General features: G+C 48.5%; 1 long non-coding RNA gene across 5 annotated transcripts; it reads left to right on the top strand.

Moving 5' to 3' along the window:
- Positions 1 to 176: 176 nt before the first annotated feature.
- Positions 177 to 15,640, top strand: LOC140629609 (uncharacterized). 5 transcript variants are annotated; one of them, XR_012027442.1, is made up of 8 exons: positions 177 to 251; positions 1,273 to 1,353; positions 1,526 to 1,696; positions 3,200 to 3,269; positions 3,805 to 4,769; positions 7,878 to 8,176; positions 8,594 to 11,957; positions 12,252 to 15,640. It is a non-coding gene; the product is annotated as an uncharacterized lncRNA (long non-coding RNA). The 5 variants fall into 5 exon arrangements; XR_012027444.1 differs by lacking the exon at positions 177 to 251 and having other exon boundaries at positions 1,193 to 1,353; positions 1,526 to 2,216; XR_012027441.1 differs by lacking the exon at positions 177 to 251 and having other exon boundaries at positions 1,195 to 1,353.
- Positions 15,641 to 17,364: the final 1,724 nt, after the last annotated feature.

Genomic DNA, 17,364 nt, shown 5'->3' with positions numbered 1-17,364 from the left:
CTCGAGCCGCCTGCGCCACCTGCGCGGCCTGGTCGCCTTGACCCGAGGCCCGAGGGCACGTGCTAGGCCCGGTCGCAGCCGCCCCCGCCCCGCCCCCCCCCCCGCGGGGCCTCGCCTCGGGCTGCGGATGCGCAGGCCCCACGGTCAGGGTCAGGGCGTCAGCGGCGCTGAATCGCTGACTCGGGAGGGCGGCCCGCGGACGGAGGGCACGAGCCCGCGCACACCACGCGCTCTGGGGAGCGTCCTGACGAGTAAGTGGTTAGCGAGGGGGACCCCGGCGTTGGACGGCTGTGCTGGGCCGGGCGCACGGAGGCAGGGAGCCGACTGGCGATCGAGAGCCCGCCTCGGGAGCTGCTGGGGAGCGGCCAGGACGCCTTCCTCTCGGCTGGTGGGCGTGGGGGATGCGGGCCGAGCAGCTAAGGGTCCGCCTGGGACCTACTGACCAGGGAAGCGGAGTTCCCGAGAAGCCTCAACTCCCAGCCACGGCGGGTTTGCTGTGCTAAAGTCCTCCCGTTCGGGAAAGACTGGCCCCTGGGCGTGTCGATGGAGTTACCTGCATTGAGGCCCCTGTGATCTGAAATCGTCCTGAACCCTCTGAGCCCATGGGACTGAGTGGGCCAAGCCACTCTAGTTTTTTTTTAATTTTATTTATTTATGACAGAGAGAGGGGCACAGTCAGAGGCAGAGGCGGGCCCCTTGCAGGGAGCCTGACGTGGGACTCGATCCCGGGTCTCCAGGATCAGGCCCTGGGCTGATGGCGCGCTAAACCACTGAGCCACCCGGGCTGCCCTCCCACTCTATTAAAAACTAAAATCTTGGGACGCCTGGGTGGCTCAGTAGTTGGGCATCTATCTGCCTTCTGTTCAAGGCTTGATCCTGGGGTCCTGGGATCAAGTCCTGCATAGCGCTCCTGGCACGGAGCCTGCTTCTCCCTCTGCCTAGGTCTCTGCCTCTTTCTCTGTCTCTCTCAAGAATAAATAAAATCTTAAAAACAAAACGAGCAAAGCTAAAATCTTTAGGGCACTTGGGTTGCTCTGTTGGTTAAGCATTGCACTCGATCTTGGCTTAGTTCTTGACTTTGGGGGGTGAGTTCTGTCCCCATACTCGGCATGAGGCCTACCTAAAAAGAAAACAACAAGACACAAAACCAAAAAAAAAAAAAAAAAAACCATCCCCCTAAGAAACAAAAACCCCATCAAAGTCTTTTATTTGAATACTTGCAGAGCCATCCTTCACTGAGACAGGATTTGCTCTTCTTGCCCTCTTCTCCAGTTTCTCCCCTTGTGTGTAACTGGGGCTATGTTCCAGCATAACAGAGCAGGAGATGCGCTCAGGCTGAGAAGGCAGATGAAGGTACTACACCCTAAGGAGGCTGAACAACCTAACCAGCAAGTACCAGCTTGGGGACCGTGTTTGGGACTGGAGTATAGGTGCTTGATAAAGGAGAGGGGGATTCAGATTGGGTAGGGTGAATTTACTGCTTTGGGAGTATTCTTCTGAGATACAAGGTTTGACATTCTGTCAGGGACCGCAGGAGTTTGTGTGAACTTGCTACAAGGATGGCTTCTAGAAGCATGAAAGGAAGCTACGGCCCGTGCTCAGTGAGGTTGAAATTGCTGGACCCCTGACAGATGGCAGCTGAAGGCTAAACCGCTCAGGGATTGTGAAGCTGGGATACATATGATGACTTTCTAAGGTAAGAAAACCCAAGCAAATGGATATATTCCACAGGAAGCACCGACAAACACATCATTTACCAAGGCTCTAGGAATATGCTGATGAGAGGGACAGCAGCGTCGTTAAACAGTTCAGTGGTGGGGTACGTGCATAGGCCAGTGCTGACAAACAGTAAGAGTGGCTGTCATAGAAACGGATGACAGGACCCTGCAGCACTTGAGGTCAGGCGGTGGCATTGAACCATCAGAGGCCAGGTTTACACCATTTACTGTGAGCCATGAGGTTGGAGTGGCAGCCAAGGCACCAACCCACAAAGGGTTCCAGAAATGGTTTGAAGAGCCCAGTGTTTCTCGTACAAAATGGAAGGTCAGCCACCAGGAGTAGTACTCTTATTATCAAAAGAAATCAAGGCTGGATGATGGGAGGCTGAAGACGGCTCAATACAAAGGCATGATCCCTTGCCAAGTTCTAGTCAGTGTTCAGGCCTGGGACTGTCTAGTCTTTGAAGAGGAGGCCAGGTCCCCAGAACAAAGGACCATGTATGTATGGCAAGGGGATAAATATTCTTCCAGGAATTTTCGTACAGTTATTCAGCATATCTTTTACCTGTAGCTGTGCAATAAGTTACCCCAAAACTTAGTAGCATAATTGACTATTTTTGTTATCTCACGTGGTTTCTGTGGGTCAAAAATCTAGTTAAAGCTTAGCCAGATAGTGCTGGCTCATGGTGTCTCTGAGAATGCACACAAGATGTGGGTTGGGGCTGTAGTCATTTGAAGGTTGACCTGAGCCTGGGATGTCCACTTCCAAGGCAGCTTACTCACATGCACAAGCAGGGGGAGCAGCAGGCTCCCTGCTGAACAGAGAGCCTGATGTGGGGCTTGACCCCAAGACCCTGGGATCATGACTTGGGCCACCCCGGTGCCCGGCCAGTAAGTTTTTGACCAGAGGCCTCAATTCCTTGCCTCATGGATGTTTCCATAAGGCTACTTGGGTGTTTCCATGACGTGAAAGCAAGTGATCCAGGGGAAGCAAAGCGGAAGTCACAATGCCTTTTATGACCTAACGTTGGAAGTCACACATTGTAATTGTCACAGATTGTCACAGGTCTGCCTTACTCAGTGAGGCAGGGGACTTCACAAGGGAATGACTGAATACCAGGAGGCTAGAATCATTGTGGCCATTTGGGAGGTAAATGCCTCCCACATTTGGGTAAATGTAAATAAACAAGGGGGATTGGACTCTAGGAGTAATTTGAGGAGTGGACTGGGGAAGGGGGAATATACCAAGAATTTTAATATTGTTGGATGTAGGGTCAGAGTTAACATTAGTTTCTGGATATACAAAACATAATCGTGGCTCACTGTTAGGATGGGGCCTATGGGGAGCCAAATAAATAGAATCCCAGGTCAGGATCCAGCTCACAATGGTAACCGTGTGACATTACTCAGTTTGCAGATGTGTAATGGAATAGAATGTTTGAAAATCCATGCAGAACACACATTGCGTCTTTCATTTGTAGGATCAGAACTATCATGATTGTGGAGGCCAAGTGGAGGCCTCTGTACCTGTTTCCATCCCTGGTCAAAATAGTAAGTATAAAACAATATCACAATCTAGGAGGAATGACGGATATTTTTATTACTCTTTTGTTGTTTTGTTTTGTTTGGTGTTTTTTTTATTCCTTTGTTTTTAAAAAAGATTTTATTTATTCACATGAGACAGAGAGAGAGAGGTAGAGACATAGGCAGAGGGAGGAGAAGCAGGCTCCATGCAGGGAGTCCAATGTGGGACTGGATCCTGGGACCCCAGGATCACTCCCTGACCCTAAGACAAATGCTCAACTACTGAGCCACCCAGGCATCCCTAATTTTATTCCTCTTAAGGATATAAAGGATTCAAGTGATGGTCCTTGTCATATTTCCATTTAATTCACCTGTCTACCCCTGCAGAAACCAGATTCATCCTGGAGGTTGGCCGAAATTTCCATAAATTCACCCAGATAGTAGCCCCAACTGAGGCTGCTATGCCAGATGTAGTCTCTTCGCTCAAGCCAGATTCATGACTTCTCAGGTACATGGTATACAAACATTAGTTGGCAAATGTGTTTCTTTCTATCCCTATCAGATACCGTTTGGATTCACATGGAGCAGACAACAGTATGCATTTCCCATTGCTCCAGGGTTGTACCTTTCCAGTCTGTCATAGTTCACGTACCACCTGGGTATCTGAAGAACATTGTGCCGATTTGCTCCTCTGATAGCTTGTCAATGGAGTTAGATTACAGGAAATGTCTGGCACATTGGAAGCCTTGGTAAGAAACGTGCATTCCATTGTTGGAGAAGATGCCTGTGAAGATTCAATTATCTGCCACATGAGAACAATTTTGAGTGCCCCAACAGTTGGGGACATGCTGGTTCCTATCATCCAAAGTAAAACATGAGTTATACCACTTGAATCTCCTGCAGAGAAGGAAGCACAATGCCTGAGAGGACTTTTCAGGTTTTGGAGACAACATATTCCACATCTCAGAACACTCTCTGCCTTGTATACCAGGTGACACAAAAGACTGCCACTTAAAAAAAAAAAAGGTTTTATTTGTTAAAGAAGGAGAGCACAGGGCAGGAGCAGAGGGAGAGGGAGAAGCAGGTTCCCTGCTGAGCACGGATCCCAACACAGGGCACGATCCCAGGACATTGAGATCACAACCTGAGCCAAAGTTCCCAACGCAGGGCTCCATTCTAGGACGTTGAGATCACGACCTGACCAAAGTCAGACTCTTAACTGACTGAACCCAAAAAGACTTCGACTTTTGAGTGTATCCCAGAATAGGAAAGTTCTCTGCAGAGCAGCAGAGTCTAAGCTGCAGTTGAAAGCAGCCTTGTTACTTGGGCATAAGACTGAGCAGATCTCAGAAGATTGGGTGTATCATGGGTAGGGAACGATACCTTCCAGGAGTCTGGAGCAAACCCATGCTGTCCACAGAGGTGGCTCGGATATGTTTCATAAAGCCGTTCCTGTAATGCTGCTGGGCCCTGGTGGAAGACCGTTGGACATGACATGACCGCATGCCCAGAACTGCATCTTGTGAGGTAAGTTCTGTCAAACCCACCAAGTGATAACGTTGGTTAGGTTCCACAACTATCCACTGGTGAGCGGAGGAGTCCCACAGAGTTAGAAGCCACGGCTGCCACCTGAAGACTTTATCCTCTTTGTGTCTAGCACCGAGTTGGCAAGCAAAGGAGCCCCCATTCTTGGTTGGAGTGAATGACCCAGGTTAGGAAAGGATAGGGCTGCTTTTAAACCGGGACATAGAAGGACGCCTGGGTGGCTCAGCAGTTAAGCACCTGCCTTCAGCTCATGGCGTGATCCTGCACTTCTTGGATCAAGTCCCACATCGGGCTCCCCGAGGGAAATCTTCTCCCTCTGCCTCTGTCTCTGCCTCTCTTTCTGTGTCTCTCATGAATAAATAAATAAAATCGGAAAAAAATTAAAACCAGGGCATAAAGAGCAATAAGTTTGACTCCCAGGAGATTCATCCAGGACCCTCTTGGTATTCCCTTGCCCCGTTGTGACAGTAAAAAGACAAGTGCCACAACCCTTGCCAAAAGAGGCCTGGTGAGCTGGGGCTCAGAAATTTTAGAGATGAAGGTGTGAGGAAGGCCACCTGGCAACTTAGCGAGGAGGACAGCAGAGTTTGTAGGGACCTTGAGGGGAATCTGCAACAAATAATGCAGGGAGGACAAGATGAGTATCCATCATAGCCCAAGACCAGCTGCAGTGGCCAAGGCCATCATTTACTCACTGGTCTTCCTCTTCTGAGTCTTCCCCAGGATTAGAGGCCACTGGAATCTCAGGGGAGACCCTTCCCACATAGGTGAAGTGCATTCAGGCGGTGCACGTGGTCAGTTGGCCAGCAATAGATCCTGGATTTTGTGGAGGAGAAGAGGAGTGACCCATTGTTGGCTGCACTCAGAAGCCAGAGGCCTCATCTCCTCCTACCTGCTGGGCAGAGGCCCGAGGCCTTGGGCTGAGAATCTCCACAAAGGGAGAAAGCAGAAGTCAGTGTGACAAGTAGACTGTGCTTAAACAGCCACCGCAACTACAGAGGGAGGTTGATGAGGATCCTTCAGGTGCAGATGCGCAGCGGGGAGATGCTTAGTGGCTTCAGGTGGGAGCAGCTGTAGGTGGGAATGGCTCCTCCTCAGAAAGGCATTTGGGAGGAAGGCTGACAGGCTGAGGGGGAGGGGAATGGAGGTCGCCTCAGAGTGTGGGAGTTCTCACTGCCGACATTTGGAGAACCTCTTTTCTGTGTCCTCTGCAGCCATCAGTAGGATATACATCCCTCATGAGGAGTCAAGTAGTTGGACTGACTTTTTTGCTGAGTGAGAGGGGCATGAGGGAGGGGCAAGGGCAGAGACACCCCTCTGGGTTCCAGGCATGTGGCTCTTCTTGGGCTGTTCCTTCAGAGAAATGGGACATTTCAGAAGCACAGGGGAGGGTTCACACACAGCCACTTCTGCAGCAAGGGCCCTCCTGCTTCCGAGGAGCTCTGCCATCAGAACAGTTGGTGGTTGTGACAGGGGCCTCGTGTGCCCTCCTGTCCTGCCTGCTCCATAAGCTGCCTCCCGGGCCTCAGCTCTGAGCCAGGTGCCCCTTCCTGCTCATACATAAGTGGAGCATGCTCAGTTGGGTCATAGTCCAGTGTTTTGGTGGTTCTAAATGCTCATGTACCAAACCTGCCCCAGCGCATTCCCCTTGTGCCCCACAGAAGAGCAGCCTGCCATGGGATGTGAGGGCTGAGCACTGCTCCAGGGAGCAGCAGAGCAGTCGGGGTGGGAAGTAGAGGAAGGTCGGGCCCGGGTGTGGATTGCTGGCCGTGCTGGTGGTGGAGGTAAATGCATGTGGTTGTAGAGCCTCCTCGAGTACCACAGTGCTGGCGGGTGGCTCTGGCCCTCGCCTGGGGCCCTGCCTGCGGCTGTTGCTCCTGAGGCCTCGTGGGTTCTGCAATTGATTTCTGATTTCACCACCTGTATAGGCTTAGGTGTTGGCTTCTGTAGTCTGCACACTAGTTTCCCAATCCACCTTTTTCAGATTCTAAAAGTTGGCTTTTCTTGAAGAGTGGGGCTAATTCATTCTCCTTGACTTTCTGGTCTTAGCTATTCCTTTACTTCATTTAGGGTTTCAGGAGGCAGCTGAGAGCACTCAAGCTCAGTTGTCCATGTGTCATCAGAAGTTCACTGAGAGATTCTCAAATGTGTCAGTCTGCTCTTGTTCCTAGAAGAAATGCTTTGTGATTCTGTTCAAAGAACACCAATTAGTTCTTCTTAGTAATGTTTTAGTAACGACCTTTGTATCTACTTATACCTGAGATGGTACATTTTAAAGAAGATTTATTTACTTGAGATAGGACAAGCGGGGAAAGAAGGGCAGAGGGAGAAGCAGACTCCTCGCTGAGTGCAGGGAGCCCCATTCGGGGCTCAATCCCAAGACCCTGGGATCATGACCTGAGCTGAAGGCAGCCGCAGAGCTGAACCACCCAGGCACCCCACGATGGTGCTTTAATGTTCCCTTCTCTTGTCTTTTTCTGACATTTTATGTCAAAAATTCACTAGCCCCATAAGAGGGGTTTTTTATGTCTTCTTGATTTTTTAAAAATAATTTTCTAGTCTCTGAATTGCTCTGAGCTTGGTAGAATGTGAATAGGGACGTATTCCATAGAGCAGGAAGGAGGACAGATCTGAACTTGTGGAAAGTTGCCGTTACTGTTTTAGAAGCTCTGCTTGCCAGAGAAGGCAAACAAAACCTCAGGACCCGACCTCTTACCACTGGACTGGGGTAAGAGATGGGTTATTCTGTCCGGCTCCTTGAAATCACCTTGGAGATGGTGATGATCTTTGGGAAAGTTCAGGAAATTAGGTTTGGAACAATTTATACTCTCTGAAGTCCAATAAAGAATGGAGATGAAGCCATAATTGTTTTCCTTCACTTAGCTGGTATTAAGGGACACTGGGTGAACCTAGCAGAGAAAGAGCTGAAGATTTAGGACTAGAAGTTGTAGGATGGCAGGAGAGGTGGAGGACCGCCTAGGGTCTCACTTCCTGCTAAGATGGGTGGTTGAGGCTGAGTGTCCTGTGCCAACAGGAGGAGGCTGAGCACTGTGAAAATCTACTTAGGCTTTTCCCTTAACCTTGTGCCAGGTTGGTGGAGATGAGTGGACAAGACCCTCTCAATCTCTTGGATCTTGCAGCACAGAGCCTGCGGAATGAGAAGGCCTCAGCTGTACGTGACCTGGAAGAGCTCCCTGTGGGCCTTTTCCCAACTCTGTCCACAGCAGCCTTTGATGGGGGACACACGAAGACTGTGACAGCAATGGTGCAGGCCTGGCCCTTTCCCTGCCTCCGTCTGGGACCGTTAAGAGATCAGTCAAGAACTCAAGACCTCTTGGAAGCCGTCCTGGATGGGCTGAATTGGTTCCTCCTAAGGCTGTTTGGCCCAGGTAACTGGAGAGATGGGGTGCTGGTAGGGGCACAGTGAATTGCAGAAGTGGGAGCTGGATTCAGGGATGTGGAGTCCAAGCATGTGCTAGCCTCTCCTGGTGGTGCAGCATCTGTCATCATGAGGCCCTGAGGCCATTGTCAGAGTCCCTCCGTGAAGAGAGTCCTGGCATAGTTCAGAGCTGATCATGCTACTGAGGTGGTTAAGAGTGTGGCTGGGTTCCTGGGTGGTATCCCGGCAACGTATAATGTGGGGAAGCAAGGAGGGCACCTAGAAGGCGTAGTGGACGGCAGAGGGCAGGGCTGCTGGTTGGCACAGTGGTGGGTCCCCAGGGTCTGCCGCTGCTGCTGGTCTCCTGCCGGCCCCGCTCTACAGGCCTGAAATTCCTCATGTCTGCTCTCCTCCTCATTCCCCACAGGAGATCAAAGCTGAAGGTGCTGGATTTTACCCATGACGTTGAGCACTCCAACTGGGAGGAGTGCTCGGAGGCTACTCCTGCACCCTTTGTCATCACTCACATGCTAGAAGAGCCGGAGGCGGACAAGCTGACACCCAGTTACAAAGAACAGCCTTAGCATCACCGAGAACCCGAGGAAATACACAGAGACCTTTTCCTAGGTGGTTTGTTCGGCTTCTTCCACCTGTCTGGGTTCCCCTGGTACATACTCCAGAGAGTCGAGAAGAACCATGGCGGTCTGCGCCTCCACTGTCAGACACTGGTCATTGTCCAAGTGCCATTCCTCAGCCTTGTCGAGATCCTGGGGATGCTGGAGCTGGAGACCATCCGGGAGCTGAGGCTTCATTACAGGAGTACGTTCTGCTCCCGTTCTGACCTAATCCAGTTTTTTTACCTGCGCAAGGGTAAATGAGCAACCTGGGCAACCTCATCATGAACGACATCCCCTGGGATTTCCCTGCAGACTGTTTCTTTTTGCTGAGTCCACTGGGCCGCCTCTAGAAGCTCCATCTCATCTTTGGCTGTCTCTCGGGCCAGCTGCATAAGATGCTGAGTGAGTGTGCGACAAGTCCCTCTGAAGGGCCAGGGGCCAGGATCCCTGGAGTCGTCCCTGAACCCCGCTGCGTCGGAGCAGAGACAAGCCTGGATTTCCAATCCTGTGAGGCCGCAGAGTCACTGAGGACACAGACTGCAAGGCTGAGGTCTTGGACCAGCCAGTGGCTGTCGATTGCTATAGAAGAGAAAGATGCAGGTCTGAAATTGGCCTGTCATTCACTCTTTCATTCATTTTCACGCACTCAGTCCGTGCCAAGCAGACAGCTAAGAATGGATATGAAACTCTGACCAAACTCAGGGTCTCGTCTTCCTAGAGCTTATGTAGAGAAAGTGAACCAGGATGGTAGGTTGTCAGGGTGGTGTTTGAGGGAGGGAACTGCCCCCTCACCAATGTCTAAGCTCAGCTGATTTGATGAACTCCTTCCTCTCTTTTGTGTCTCACAGACTTCTCTGTAGCCTGCCCCCCCCTACCCCCCCCCCCGAATACAGAGCTGTTCTCCTGGGGCCTGGTCTTTGAGTAAATAGAAGCATGGGGAACCATCTTCCCAAATTCTCCAGCCAGTAAAACCTATGCTTTACCATGTGTAGGAGCTATAGCTAAATTTCATTAATTCAGCCACACTTTGTGGAGCATGTGCGATAATTGTGTTGATGGGGCTTATTAGGAAGCTAAGGCTGAGAGGTGCCTGACTCCATAGTCTGCAAACAGAGAGGTCCCATGGCCAGCGGGGATGGGTTTCACTCCACACTCTGTGGTCTTAACCACTACAGAAGCCTGGCTCCCACCATGTGCATCCAGACTCGGGTAGGCATTGTGCCAATTTCTCAGGCCAGATTTCTGGATCTTTCCCAAATGTATCTAGTGGGACACTCGAGTTTCCAAGAAGTGACTGTGTCTGTCTGTCCACAATGGCCTGCAAAACCACTGGAGACGCTGGTGATCAATGGATGCAGGCTCATTGAGAATGACATCACCTACTTGTCCCAGAGCATTCGTGCCACCTGCCTGAAGGAGTTGGTTCTCTGTGGCAATAACCTGTCCCACACGGTTCCTGGGCCCCTCCAGGTTCTGCTGGGGGAGGTGTCTGGCACTCTACAGCACCTGAACTTGTGCAGCTGCCGGCTGAAGGAAGCCCAGCTCCGAACCCTGCTTGCCTGCTCTGTGCTGCTGCTCGAGCCTCCCCTCGCTCGTGTTCTACGACAATGTCATCTCCACATCGGGCATCACGAACGTGCTTCAACAGTTAGGAGGGTTGAAGGAGCTGAAGCGTGTGCAGTCCCCTGTTCCTGCTGAATGTGTTGTATACTTGGATGAATACAGGTGGGGGAAGCTCAACAGAGTGGAACTCTCCCGGGTGCACGCCAAGTTGCAGGAAATGTTGCAACCACCCCAGCGGGCCGACATGGAGTCAACTAATTCTACCTCAGTGGCCTGACACTGAAAACGCACAGCTGACCTGATGGGGAAGAGGAGCAGCATCTGTCCTGGAGCTGTGGTTGTGGATTTCCCGGATGGTGTGGCTTCAAGGAAAACTATCAAAACAAGAAAACACAACCAACGCTCCAGTGGGGACTGCTGTTTCTGGATCCAGCTGGGGCTCAATTCTTCATGAAATCGACAAGCACTGGTCAAACATGGACATTGTGCAAGTGTTCTGATGCTGCGTATAAAAGGACAACTTCGCCTGACACTGGTACTTCTAGTCTGTTTACCCAGTTTCCCTTTCATTATGCTTCAGTATTCCCACTTTGAACAACACGCAGTTGGGTGAGTTAATTCTCAAAACATTAGTTTATAAAGTGAGGTCAATGAAATGTTCATCAAAGGAATAGGTGAACGTGATACGATCAACACGGAGCGTTCATTCAACTATTTATTCAAATATTTGTTGACTTCCTGTTTTGTTCAGAAACTGCTCTCACCGGGAAGACGGTGTAAACATTCGGGGTGTCTGCTCTCCAAGAACTTAGCTTTGAAAGAGGATGGGGCCCACTAAACCAAGTCAGCAGACCCGTAAGAAAGCTGGTTTCAAAGGAGCGCTGTAAGAATGACAGAAGGAATACCAGTCTGATGAGGGCTTATTGGAGTTAGGAGCACTATGAGATGATTGAGAATATGCATCAGTCTCTGCCCTCAGTTGCTGGCACAGAGCTCCTGAAACCTTGTCATTTCCTAAGTAATAACACTAGGAACATCCTCTGTTCCAGCATTTGGTCTTTGACCCCCATCCCTGACAGAGGGCTTTTGTTCTTTTAAGATTTTATTTATTCATGAGAGAGACAGAGAGAGAGAGAGGGGCAGAGACACAGGCAGAGAGAGAAGTAGGCTTCCGCCCAGGGAGCCCGATGTGGGACTGGATCCTGGGACACTAGGACCACGCCCTGGGCCAAAGGCAGGGTAACCCACTGAGCCACCCAGGAGTCCCCAGAGGGCTCTTGAAAGCTTTATAAATTCCCAAGTGATAAGGGTGCTAGGATCATCTTTTGTTCTAATGAGGTGGCTCAGGCTGTGCTCTCAGATGACTCCCAGATGGGACTGGTCCCCAGAAAGATGAGGCCATGATTACGAGCTTGGAATTTTAGGCCCCATCCCTCATCTTCCAGAGCAGGGAAGAGGGGCTGGAAATGGAATGATTGATCATGCCTATGTGAGGAAACCTTCCTAAAACCCCAGTCATAGGGGATTTGGAGAGCTTCCACCTAGATGTACCCCAACACCACAAGGACAGAAACTCCTGCACGTCCTCCCCCCGCCAGGACTTCACCCTGTGTAAGTCTTCATCCGGCTCTTCATCTGTATTGTTTGTCCTTTTATAACTGGTAAATGTGTTTCCCTGAGATCTGTGAGCCACTGTAGCAAATTACTCCAACCTGAGGGGGTGCTCATGGGAGCCTCTGATTTGCATCCAGATCAGACAAGTTGTATAACCTGGGGACTTAACTACTATTGGCATCTGAAGTAGGGCGGGGGCGGTCTTGTGGGACTGGGCGGGTAAGTTGGGATCCGCCACTATCTCCAGGTGGATGGTATCAGAGATGTGATGTGACTGAGTTCTCATTGCAGGGAAAAATCGCCTCACGCCTAAAGTGTCAGAAGTCACTTGTGTGAAGAGTAACGGAGACACAGGAGAGACTCCCAGCAGGGAAGCCCCAGGTTTTTCCCTTTGAAGGAGGTAGACAGAACTGGGGTTTTCCTTTATAGCCCCTATTCTTTTTGAGGGGGGTTGTGGTGGGGAAGATCAGGGAATTGAGGCTTCTGTGTGAACCTTCTGATGACTCATAGGTGAGTGTTGAGAAGCACCCAGATATGAGGAGAGCTGGGGTCACCCCTCCCAGGTGGAGAAATGAGAGAGACGGTGAGAAGGAGTCAAGGAGATGGAGGCTTCACTTTGAGTAGTATGGATAGGTTAACAGTATTTTTCCAATCCAGGAACTTGGAATGTCTTTCCATTTATTTGGGTCTTTGAAAATTTCCTTCATCAGTGTTTATAATTTTCAGCATACGAGTCTTGCACCTCTTTTGATTCCTAAGTATTTTATTCTTGCTGTTGTTATGGTAGATGGAATTGTTTTCTTAATTTCTTTTTTAGATATTTCATTGTTAGTCTTTCGAAATGTCTCCAATTTTTATATGTTGATTTTATATTGTGCAAGTTTACTGAATTTTAGTAGTTTTTTGTGGAAAGTCTTTACACTTTCCTACATATATGATCTTTCCACCTGTGAATAGATAATTTTACTTTTTTCTTTATGACTTCTATACCTTGTGTTTCTGTGTCTTGCCTGATTGCTCAGGCTAGGACTTCCAGAACAGTGTTGAGTAGCAGTAGTGAGAGTGGAGATCGTTGCCTTGTTCTTTCAGGTTTAACGCACTGGTTATATTAGCTGTAGAGTTTTCATAGATGGGCTTTATTGTGTTGAGGTTTTAGAAGTTTTACTGAACATGAGTTGGTGTTGAAGTTTGTCACATGTTCTGCGTCTGTTGAAATGATGATGATGTAATATTTGTGTCTCATTGTTTGTATTGTGTCTCACATTGATTTGCATTGATTTTGCATGTGTGAGGCCAACTTTGAATCCCAAGGATAAATCCCACTTGGTCAGGGTATAGGACTCTCTTGATGTGCTGTTGAATTTAGTTTGTTAGTACAGTTGACCCTTGAGAACAGCATGGTGGATACGGATGCCAACAGTGAGAAATCTGTATATAACTTTTGTCTTCCCCCAAAACGTAAGTACTAATGGCATACTATTGTGAGAAGCCTTACCGACAGGAATAACACATATTTTATGTTATATGTATGATATACTGTATTTATATAGTAAACTAGAGAAAAGGAAATATTTAAAAAATCACAAAGAAGAGAAAATAGGGGTGCTTGGGTGGCTCCTTCAGTTAAGAGTTCAACTCTTGATGTCGGCTCAGGTCTCAATCTCAGGGTCATGAGTTCAGGCCCTGCATTGGGCTCCACGCCCAATGGAGTCTACCTTCAAGGGTGTGGGGGCACCTGGATGATTCAGTTAAGCATCTGACTCTTGATTTCAACGTAGACCATACATGATCTCAGGGTCATGAATTCAAGCCCCAGTGTAGACTCCATGCTGGGCATAGAGCCTGCTTAAGATCCTCTCTCCCACTCCCTCCCGCAACTTGCCCACCTGCACTCTAATAAAAAAGAGAAGATAGGGTCAGGGTACTGTATACATACTTACGTGAGTGTACTGGCTCGTGACAGGAATGGTGGCCCCGAGATGGCCATGTCCTGCAGCCTGGTAGCCTTGGCTCATCAGTAGGTCACTGGGTGGGTCTAAAGGTGGCAGCAGTATCTTGGAGGTTCAGTATAGCTGCCCCATCTGCCTGCTGGTGTACCACAAGCCATGGTCAACAGCTACTGTAGCCAAACTTGAGTGTGCTGGCCTCCAGGAGGCCATGGGGCCAGGGCACCACTAGGAGGAGGAGTCCACACCCAGCCCAGGAGGGGCCCAAGGCCTGCAGTCACACCTACTGCATGGAGGACTTGGGAGGGATGAGGGCACCAGGGGTGTGGGGCTCTCTTTGCGGCACTGTCTCTGCCCTCTGGGCACTTTCTACTTTAGCCCAGCCTTCTACCTGCCAGCCCCAGGAGTTCAGCCCAATCACCCCATTAGTACATGATGTGACCTGCCCAGTCCTGGGACCTCCTGTGGTGGGCGGATGCTGGCAGCCTCACTGAGCCTCTCTAGGTACTCAGAAGGCAACAACAGATGGGACGTCTGTGCTAAAGGCCTTCAGTTTGGTCCTATGCGGTTGTAAATAAATGCCTTGTGGCTTAATGTTGGCAGCTCTTTGAGAAGCTACATTTAAGTGAACCCATGCAGTTCAACCCTGTGGTGTTCACAGATCAACTGCATATCCTGTTTTTTTCTTAAACATCTATTTCTATGATAAAGGTTACTTTATGAATTAGGTACCGTGAGATATTAACGATAAAGCTAATATACAAAAAATTGTAACAACATGGCCTAAAAAAAGTTATGTGAATGTCTCTCTCTCACAAAATACCTTATTGTACCGTACGCACCCCTTTTCTTATGATGATGTGAGGCGACGCAATGCCTGTGTGATGAGATGAAGTAGGTGAATAACGTAGGCCTTGTGACGTAGTGTTAGGCTACTGTTGATCTTCTGATCTTACCTCAGAAGGAGGAGGGTCATCTGCTTCCAGATCACAGTTGATCACAGGTAATTGAAACCATGGAAAGCAAAACCGTGGGTGAGGGGGATTACTGTCTATCACTGTGATGCTATGATGTGGGGTGCATGTATATTTACAAGTCTTATAACCCTTTTATCATTACATAATGGCATTCTTCGTTTCGTGAGACCATTTTTAACTTAAAGTCCATTTTGTCTGACATAAGCAGAGCCACCCTTTCTTTTAGTTACCATTTGCGTGGAATATTTTCCATTCCTTCACTTTCAGTCTGTGTGTATTCTTCAATATACCACAAGTCTCTTATGACAGCATGTTACTGGTTCTTGTTTTATTTATCCATTCAGCCACTCCATGGCTTTTGAGTAAAGAGTTTAATGCTGGGGCACCTGGGTGGCTCAGTCGGTTGAGCATCTGACTCTTGGTTTTGGCTTAGATCTTGACCTCAGGGTCAGGAGATCAAGCCCCATGTCTGGCTCCGCGTTCAGGAGAGAGTCTGCTGGGATTCTCTCTCTCTTCTCCCTCTGCCCTTGACCTGCTCACATGCATGTGCACTCTCTCTGGAAAAATACATCTTTTTCTTTCTTTCTTTTTTTTTTTTAATGAGTTTATGGGCAGCCCCGGTGACTTAGCAGTTTAGCGCCACCTTCGGCCCAGGGCGTGATCCTGGGGACCCAGGGTCGAGTCCCATGTCAGGCTCCCTGCATGGAGCCTGCTTCTCCCTCTGCCTGTATCTCTGCCCCCTTCTCTCTAACTCTCACGAATACATTAATAAAATCTTTAAAATATAAAATAAAAAAGTTTAATTTTTAACATTTCAATAATTATTGATGGATAAAGACTTAGTATTGCCATTTTGGTTGTTTTCTTTTGCTATTGTGTTCCTTTCTTTGTCTTTTGCTGTCTTTATTATTTAGTCATTTTTTTATAGTAATTTGCTTTCATCTTTTGTGTCTCTATTCTGGATTTTTTTTCTGCATTGGTACCATGAGAGTGTTCTCAATGGCATCTAGAATGGTGAACCCTTCCCAGAAGTTTTCAGTTTACTTAGCCTATATCCATCAGAGGAATCACTGTGGCAGCTATAGCCTTACAAATTTATTTATTATTATTTTTAGGTTTTTTAAAGAAATCTCTAGACCCAACATGGGGCCTGAACTCACAACCCTGAGATCAAGTCACATGTCTTCCAATTGAGCCAGCCAGGCACCTCCAAAATTTGTTTCCTAAATAATAATACCTGAAAGTCATACTTATTCCTTGATCCATGCACTACAGAGCAGATGTGTAGCAGTCAGGAAAACATTAATGCCATTGTACAACTCCCGTCAGAATGTGTCTCCAAGTGTATCGTCAGCGGTGATATTTTGAAAGGAATCTTTTTTTTCCCCCTTGAGCAGTAGGTCTCAACAGTGGGTTTCAAATATGCAGTAAACCATGTTGTGAACAGGTGTGCTGTCATCCAGGCTCCATTTGTCGAGTACACTTAGCATAATTCATAAAGGCACTAGGATTTTTGGAATGGTAAATGGGCTTAGATTTCTACTTCAAGTCATCAGCTGCATGAGCTCCTAATAAGGGAGTCATCCCCTCCTTTGAAGCCTGCCATGACTTCTCTTGTGTAGCCATGAAGTCCCAAATGACATCTTCTTCCCATATGTCTGTTTGGTCTCTGTTGAAAATTTATTGTGGGGCTCCTGGGTGGCTCAGTCTGTTAAGCATCCTACTCTTGGTTTCTGCTCAGGCCATGATCTCAGGGCTGTGAGATTGGGCCTTGTGTTGGTCTCTGTGCTCGGCGTGGAGTCTGCTTGTAGTTTCTCTCTCGCTCTCCTTCTTCCCCTCCCCACTGTGCACTCACGAGTGTGCGGGTGGGTGCTGTCTCTCTCAAATCTTAAAAAAAATTTGTTTAGTGTAGGCACCCTCATGAGTTGTCTTAGCTTGATCTGGGTAATTTGTTACCGCTTCTGCATCAGTACTTGCTGCCTCACTTTGCACTTTTATGTTATAGAGATGGTTTCCTTCCTTCAATCTTAGGAACCAACCTCTGCTAGCTTCAGTCTTTTATTCTACAGCTTCCTTATATCTCTCAGCCTTCCCAGAATTGAAGAGCGATAGGGCCTTGCTCTGCATTAAGTTTTGCGTTGAGATATTGTGGCTGGTTTGATGTTCCATCCAAACCACTAAAATTTTCCCCATATAAGTGGTAAGATTCTTTTGCTTTCTTAGGATTTATGTGTTCTCTGGAATAGCCCTTTCAATTTCCTTTAAGAACTTTTCCTTTACATTCACAATTTGGCTCACTGGCACAACACACCAAGCTTTTGACCTCTTCTCTAGGGATTCAACATGCCTATTAAGTTTAATTGTTTCTAGCTTTTGGTTGAAAGTGAGAGATGAGGGACGCCTGGGTGGCTCAGCGGTTAAGCATCTGCCTTTGGCTCAGTTCATGATCCTCGGGTTCTGGATTTGAATCCCACTTCAGGA

This window comes from Canis lupus, assembly GCF_048164855.1.
Source record: "Canis lupus baileyi chromosome 27 unlocalized genomic scaffold, mCanLup2.hap1 SUPER_27_unloc_1, whole genome shotgun sequence".
NCBI lineage: Eukaryota > Metazoa > Chordata > Mammalia > Carnivora > Canidae > Canis > Canis lupus.
Note: the sequence above shows the minus strand (reverse complement) of the source record. Positions and strands in the feature narration are given on the sequence as shown.